Source organism: Rhea americana, unplaced genomic scaffold (genome assembly GCF_003343005.1).
Source record: "Rhea americana isolate MKP2758 unplaced genomic scaffold, rheAme1 scaffold_209, whole genome shotgun sequence".
NCBI classification, from domain to species: domain Eukaryota; kingdom Metazoa; phylum Chordata; class Aves; order Rheiformes; family Rheidae; genus Rhea; species Rhea americana.
The window spans coordinates 1,202,007-1,210,709 of NW_028186249.1; positions in this window are offsets into that span (position 1 = coordinate 1,202,007).

The following is an 8,703-nucleotide window of genomic DNA, read 5'->3' on the forward strand; positions in this document are numbered from 1 at the left end:
TAAATCCCTCTTTTCTGGGGTTCCAGTAGATTACCAGCTATTAGATGCTCTTCTTCAAGTCCCAGCACCTTCAGTCATGGGATTGTCTCCAAATGGCTTATTTCACTGCCATAATTTCACTTTAAGGCTTGATAACACAAATTATTCCAGCACTGGAAATAAAGAAAATGAATCCCTGACGTACCGAATTTAAATTTTCTGACTTTTCAGCCACTATCTTCTTCCTCTTTCTGCATGGGACTGGCAGCTATGGAGTGACGGGAAAAAAAAGCCTTTGGGCTCACTAAAACCGCACAGACAAATGAAATATCCAACACCGACTATTTCAAATTGAGGGCCGAGGAGGCAGTTTTTACTTTCTTTCTGAAGAGTCAGCTTTGGCTAATGCCAAAGAGCAGTTTAAGCACATTAGAAATTAYGGGCACACTAGGGTAGCATGAAAATATCCCCATGCTTGAATGAGTCTAGAAAGCAAAGAGYGCTCCCTATGCTGCAATTCCCTGTCTCCCGTGATCCCTGTTAGTGGGTGAAGGAGCTGAGCAGGGCCAGTCAAGGGGGCAGGAACTCTCTACATGGATATAAGCAGGTCATGGGAACTGCAAATAGGTCCAGGAGAAACCCAACAGGACGGCGGTAATTAGGGATTTGCAACAAGGTGGTGGCCAGCGTTGCTCGGAGAAAGGCAGGCGGACCCCCCACGGGAGCTACTCCTGCCTCCCTCCTTGTTTTTTCCTGGATTTAATTGGGTTCCTGATCATTGCAATGATTAAATTTCCTCTTCCTGGGGCTGGCTCCTCCTGTGCCCAAACTTAACAGCTGCTGCAACCATGCACTGCGTTTTTGCTGGGGTGAGATGAAAGCAAGGCCACTGGGCAGACCCATGGTGCACACCCAACATGGTCAAACCCAGTTCCAAAGTGCCTACCAGAAGCCACCCAGAACAGTTTTGCAGCCCTACTTCTCTGCTTTGACTAGTCGTTTCTTATGCGTCATTTACTGACTGCACGTTAAATACACTATATAACCACTTCAAAGTTACCTGAACAGCTAATTTATGTTGCATTGCTTCTGTAGGTTTGGGTTTATCAAAGGAAAGATTCCTGGAGCTGGCTAGCCTGGTTCTTTAATTGCAATGGGGCATTTTGATCTGACTTTTTGGTGGAGATGTTTTCGGTGGTGCTCGCAGTTGCGGGATTGCCGCAAACAGCAGGACTGAGCTTTGCTGAGGCTTGCGGAGGAGGAAGCTGCATGAGGCTGCTTTTACCAGGGTATTGCACAAATGACAGAGGTTCACCATCTTGGGAAACTGCTCCAAAACATCGTTATTTAGCTACCTTTTTAGCTGGTTTACATATGTCTGAATTAGCTAAGTATGATATATCTGACACCATAACGCACCGGATCATGTTCTGTTGAGTAACCTGACTTTATTTGCATTTGCACACTGGTGAGATCAATGCATTATATTATCTTAGTTAAAATAACTAGCTGATACTTTAAAGTCTAAAACCACTTGTCTCAAAATTTTGTTTTGTTTTGTTTTATTTTCCCATTAGAATTGCAGAAGTATCAAATCTGCRTACCAGAACAATCCCTAATCCCAACCATCTGGGTTGTGATCACAAAGGTGATTGCCCTGCTTTGCATCAGTTAGACCATGCCCAGGGTAAATCACTCCTTCCTCTTTATTTCTCAGCAAAGCTTTAACTTACTAATTTTCTCAGCCTTCCAAAACCCAGTTCCATTCTCACTCATTTTAATAATTTACTAAAAAGCTGAAGGCTGACAACCCCCCTGAGAAGACACTTGGAGGAGATCGTAGAGATCTCTAGACTCGCCCACACATTGAGTGGGTCTGGGAGCAAAAGCACTTTTCCAGACAAGCTGGCTTCTGGGAATGTTCTGGGAATGAGGAGGCGTACGTACGTATAGAGTTCAGCTCAACAGCCATGTGATCTTTCTGTGGTAAACCCAAATCTCCAGGTGATAAAATGTAAAACTTAAATTAACTTGAAGCTGTCTTCTTCATTTAAAATCAGCAGTTCATGCACAAAGATTGCTGCCCAGCCCTGCTGAGCTGGCTGGTTTTAAGGGATCTGCTTTCTTTCTGCATGGATCAGAAAAATGGAGAATTGGCTTGCTTTCTCATCTGTACAGGTTTGTGACACGTGGTAAGGTTTGTCTCTCCTGCTGCCTCTGGTCAGAGATTTTCTTGCTGCCCCTGGTTGCTCTCCCAATATCCCACGACAGCCAGGGTGTTTTCCGTAGTGTCTGACCTCAAATACCTTTGTGGAGAATTGAGCTGCTCCCTTTCTACCTACTCCTCAGTGACGACAGGGAAGGATTGTCATGAAGACTTTTTTTATGTTAGCTGTAATTCCTGCTTTGCCCTCCTTCTCCTCCTTCCTCTAACCTTTTTGCCCTGCCCTTTTTAATAAAAATGTAGCAAAATTGGAAATAGCCCAAGTTATACCTTAAATACGTTGCTCATTGGGAAGGTCCTGGCAGAGCTTGGGAATCAGGAGGGTGAGTTCAACCCCAGGCTATGCCACCCACCAGCTGCATTATTACAAAAAGACTCCTTATTAAAAACACTAGACTAGATGTGCTCGTCACAGCCTCTGGAAAGCCCCCGGAAAATGTTTCTCAACACCCCACATGAAGCTCAGAGCAATAGGAGGCCATAAGGCTTGGTCCTTCACTCCAGTGTCAACACTGTAAGCAGTTGAGATGCAGACCGCCAGGAGAGCATTTCCTTCTGGTCTCATTGCCCAAGGGGAATTGCTGGTGCATTGAGACGTGGCTGCATCCTGGACTGCTGAACTCATTTAAACACCTTTGCGTGGGCCATAGGCAGGGTTTGTTTGAAAGGCAATACTGAGAACTAATGGAGCTGCTCCTCAAGCTTGTAGTGAAAGCAGAGTTACTGGGAAAATGGCCATGAAAGAAAGAAACCAARAGCTGGGCTGTCTCAGGCTCCAAAGTTCGTGGGTATGGAAGAAGAGGCTCCCACCAGCATCCTTTGACCACGCACCAGTGTGAATTATGCTAGGCTCCTACCTCCATCCCCTGCTCTGCGATCAGCGCTGCTTCCCATGGCAAAGAGGCTCTTTCACCTTTCAAAATGTGTCACTCATGCTTCCCCTCTCAGGAACTGCTCAGGAAGTGATAGTGGTGAGCAATTAGATCTGAACAGGATGGCCTAACGAGCTCAGGCTTTTATACGACACTGGAAACAATCTTGGAGGAGCTCCATGTTAAAGTTCATGTAAAACTTTCTCTATCTGTTTCCCTATGGTACTTCTCAGGCACTTTGCAAAGGCACCTTSTGAACTGAATTGTCTTAGTTTGCCTAATTATTACTTAGGAAGAGGGGTGGTCCAAGACATACCTGTGACTCAGCTACAAGAGCGGATCTGGCTTTTTCAGAAAAAAGAAGGGCTCTGCTTTGCTTTACGTTGTGATGCTGCCTTTGAAATTGCAGCTAGAAACGYGGTATCTACTTGTCTGAAACATGTTACGCTGCAATGAAGTCCAGAAGGCAAATGGATGAGATGAGCAAGATGAACTTAGCAAGAGCAGGACTCCCCTTGGCTTCAACAAGAGCCGAATTCAGACATTTGGGCCGAAAGGGCAGAAGGAGGCTCTACCAGCTGGAGCTGTGGCTTGTTGAGTGAGTATTGCTGACATTCAGCTCTTAAAACCTTACAGACAAGAGCATATGCCAAGTATTCACAAAACTAAGCCTTCCATAAAATCCTGGCCTTCAGTGGGAGTGTCAGAATTCTCACTAAGACCTGGATTTGTTGCAGCCTGTTGCTATGCACTTGGAGTGTCCTGAGGGAATATGTTTCCCATTATTCTTGGATTTTGGGAGGAATCCAACAAATCCCTTTGCCTGTATCATGATATAGATTGCCTTCCGGTGCTGGGGAAGGGAGTGCATTGCTGCCAAGGTACACTTAATAGCACTTCGTTAGTACTGCTAACCCAGCAAACTCCCCGGTGTGAGGTCTTCCAGGCCGATCTTTCCCTTTACGTGAATGAATTACTGCCACAGATGATTAACGATTTGCCAGGGTAAGCGAGATGAGTCCCTTGGCAGCTGACTGTTTCAGGTATCCCTCTTGGTTCTTGCCATATCAAGACGGATACTGTTCTATGGAAATGTGTGTCCAAGCTCTTGATGACTCTCGTGGGAACAGGGACTCTTCAGCATCTTCATGGCAAGAAGGAAGGCAGGTAAGGAGAGGAGCTCTGGAGCATTGCTGATACTATCTGCACTTGCAGGGATTTGTCTGAATGCTCTTTGTTTAGGGTGCTTGTTTTTATGACTGGTACAAACTAAATGAATGATTCAAACAAGATTTATTTTGTATGTATAACTTTCCTGCAGACTTGATCTCATTTAAAAACCAATTACCCACAAAAGTTTCTAATAAATAATTCTCAGTGTATTTCAAATGGGCAAACAAAGCATCATCTTCCTCCTGCCAAACTCCCCAAATGGATGTTTTGCTTCATTTTCTGAATTAGATTACATTGAGCTGTAATGAAAGCAGGACAAATTTACTCCTCTGATTCTCTACTGCAGACGTGCATTTTTGCTGGTTGCTTTTGTAGCTGGAGTTTGGAGGATTTTTTTCATTCTTTCCTGGGTCATGCATTGTAACATTATGCAAGATCTCAATCTATTATGATGGCCAAAAGGGAAAGCAGTAATTGTCTATGCTGCATTGGTGAACCTGTTTTCTTATTTTGCTTTTTCTTAATTCTCTGGGCACAATATCCCCAAAGCCTGGGGAAATGTTTGCTGGGTAATCATTGTCCTGGAGCAGGTGAGCAAATGCATACCCCYCTCTCTCAATAAAATCAGGATGATGTTGTTTGAGCTGCCAAAAGGGGAAGAATGTTGCAGGCAGACTGTGAGCTACAGAAGCCTGTTTTCGTGGCTCTGAGCAATAGGCTTTAGGGTCAGCCTATTGACTCACCAAGCACCCAGTCCCTCCCTTCACATGAAGCTCCTTTCCTCGATCAGCCCTTGCACAAACTCCACATGCCCCATCTACGGGGTCTGTAAGGTGAAGTTAAACACTCAGACGGGAAYGATCATTTCCTACAACTAACATGGGTAATTTTTTTAAGCCTCAAGAGGAAGTATACAAAGCAAATGACAGGGCTTCCTGAATGGCTTTAATTTCTTTGGCTGCATGACATCAACTACACAAATGAACAAAGAAAAGAAAACAAGAATCTGGAGATGAGAGATAAGTGGGGCCCAGGCCGCAACCTCATGCTGCGCATGGGTTCACCTTCCTCTGCCTACGAGCACCTGAGCGTCTTCCCCCTCCTTTGCACTTTCTCTTGCACTGAGTGGCTTTCTCTGCCCAGCTGCTGGTTCTCGCCGAAGCTTACCCCCATCGGGGCTGACTCGATGCTGGTGGTACCCTGCAGAGGAAGCTGGTCTYACCTTGCTGCTGCAAGGCTCATGGCTGGAATCTGCATCCTGTAGCAGTCCCAGCTGTGCAGTTTCCAGGCTAGCACCTCAGTCAGCAGTATTGTGGGGTGTGTTGAAGCTATTGCTTGGAGAGAATTTTTTCCCTGTCACGTGACACTGTGGGCAACAAGATCTGACTGAGGCCATATCAGGAGTACTGTGTCCAATTCTGGGCTCCCCAGTATAAGGGAGATATGGAGCTACTGGAGCAAGTCTAGCAAAGGGCTCCTAAGATGATTAAGGGACTGGAGCATCTGCCCTATGAGGAACGGCTGTGAGAGCTGGGCCTSTTCAGCCTGCTGAAGAGAAGGTTCAGGGGGATCRTATCAATGCGTGTAAGTATCTGAAGGAAGGGTGTTAAGAGGATGAGGTCAGACTCTTTTCAGTGGTGCCCAGCGATAAGATGAGAGCAATGGGCACAAACTGAAACATGTGAGGTTTCATCTGAATATGAGGAAAAATTTCTGTACTGTGAGGGTGACAGAGCACTCGAACAAGTTTTCATGAAGTCTCCTTCCTTGGAGATATTCAAAAGTCATCTGGATGTGATCCTGGGCAACATGCTCTAGGTGATCCTACTTCAGCAGGGGAGTTGGACTAGACGGTCTCCAGAGATCCCTTCTAACCTCTACCATTCTGTGTGATTACCAAGCCCAGGAATTAATCAATCCCCCCTGGTATGTAAACAAACTGTTTGCTGGACCTGAGGGGGTCCCTACAGCTTCTCTGGCACTGAGGGCAAACTCCACAACATCTCTCCCTTCCACCTGCTGCCCTCAGTTTTTACAGTGGCCTTGCACTGTTCTTGCCACAGTCACACCCACCAGCCTCCCTCACGTACATTAAATGGTGTGACTTTGATCTGTCAGGTCTCTGCTGGCTCACTCTTTCCAGTGGAGAAGGACACACAGTGAAGTTTTCTTTTTGGAAACTTTTAGCCGTTATAATTCATTTAATACACACATACATTCACATCCTCCCTCCCTGTGGAAGAATATTAGATGTGGCAAACTACTTTTGAAATCAATCATTTCCAGTAAATAGCACTTTTGAGTTTTCTTTGTCTTCTTTCTGCTAAGGGAACCAATCCCATCAAAATTTCAGTTCATAAATCCCATGGGCTGGCTAAACAGAAGTGCTCTTTGCAATGAGCGACTGCTGTCTACGAGTTAATGCTGTGGTTTCTCATACAGAGTTTATTTTCCTCCCTGAATCCAATTGCATAAAATAAAATAGCTTTTGTTCATGATGGATATTCTCCTGGCAACAGAATGACGGAAGCAGCAAAAAACATCAAGGCTCAATGACAGCTCTATCTAAAACTAACCACCAAGATTAGTCCATTTTATTGTAGTTAGGGAAGAAAGGGCCAAGCTAATGTGAAGGGGGAAATCGCTACTATATATGATGGCTCTCTGAATGGAATAATATTCTTGCATAGCATACAAGGCATACAAAAGGCCACAATTAAAAATGTATCAARTCAATGTATTGTGAACCTCAAAATGAGCTTGTGAGACTAGAAATGCGCTTAAACCTACATCCTGTGTACCCCCTGCTAAATTACAAGTTCAGCAGGATTAGGGGATTTGCTGCAGTGAGTGAAAAGCCTCTAGAGGATTTCTGTGGGTCTGGATCAGGGCCAGTGCTTGCAGGAGAGAGTTAGAGGGGCAAGAAGTCCTGTTTTGCTGCTAAAGAGGACTTTGGTCTTTAGCACAATGTACTCCTGCACTGTCCTTCAAGGTGTCCTTCAGCAGTTCAAAGCACCCTTTCTCCACCAGTTTTGACTGCTGACCTTTAAATTTCCCCTGACTCATCTGAAAAGTGCTGATCTTCTCTGGGGAAAAGCAATGGGGAGCAAGAGTCATTTTGATTTGCTGTGGAGTGACATGCCAATAATTTATTTCCTTCCATCGAATCACTGTCGGATTCCCTCTACCTTTCACACAGCAGCAAGATAAAACAGGTACCTGTTTCAGTCTTGTCTTACCAGTGTAGGGCATGGTAATTCCACATGTTACGTGACAGGTAGCCTCATTTATGAAGTCTGCTGAGCTCTTGTATTAATCAATGTAGTTTATTGAGCTGATGATTGTACTTGCTTGTGTGAGGAACAGCTGTTTCACATCATTAGTGCCACTTAATATGATGATCTGTCAGAAGGGCTGCCCACAGTTATTTCCACCCTGATGCAAATAGCGTGAAATCCCRGGGGATAGGACCACTTTGCTATGGCTGGCAGCAGATTGCGTACTGGGTAGTGAGTGTTGCTAAATTGCATCTCCCCCGTCTGGCTCCAGGGCAAGCCTGTCGCTATCCGTTGGCTGTCACCTCTGTCCCATGTTGGGAGTGGGACACTCACTGGGATGGAGACTGTGGCCAGCTACCCATGGCAGGAGGACTACTATTGCAGCCAAGGGGCCTTCCCAGAAGAGCTGCAGGGCTTTGAAGTTGTCTCCAGGTGAAAAGCAGTGCTACCTGATCTACTGAGAGGGATATGAATGGCGAGACAGCTAGCATATCCCTTTGGCACTTTGTCTGGTGGCATGCACTGTTTTAAACRTCTTGTGCTACTATCTAATGGCAAAGGCATAGTTTACTTTCTAGGGCTTCTTATACCTACCTCCCTCCAGGCTTCAGAATAAAGAGGCTGGTTTCTTTCTGGCCCCAAATTTAACTGTCGAGATAACTTCTATCTCACTTGCTTTGGACGTCTACTTCAACTCTGTGGAGCAGAAGCAGAAAAAAAGAGGTGACTTTTGTTGAAGGAGGTCACTGTGACATTTCAGGTTGTCATTATGGTGAGAGAGGCTGCATTTCCTTTGCAACCTCACTGAGGGTTGTTTTCTGCATGGAGTTGCAAGAGCAAAACTGCTGGGCTGGGGCATCTCCTGCTGAAAAGTCCTTTCCAATGAACCCTGGCTGCGGTCAGCATCCTGTCCCAAATGATGAAGCAGATCCCTTTCCACAAATAGGCTTCTGGAGTGTTCTCAAAGCATGACAGCTGCAGCTGCTGGGCTGTCACCAAAGGCCAAGAGGGAGCAGAAATAACCTCTGAATGTCCAAAACGAGCAGCTGAGGATAACTCGCTCCCTTGTGACTTGGCACTGTGGCTCATCCTGAGCATCCGTCTGCAGCTGGGTCCTGCTGGGCTGCTCCTCAGCTCTCTCTACCAGACCCTTTGGGTTTCCTCACCCTACATGGCA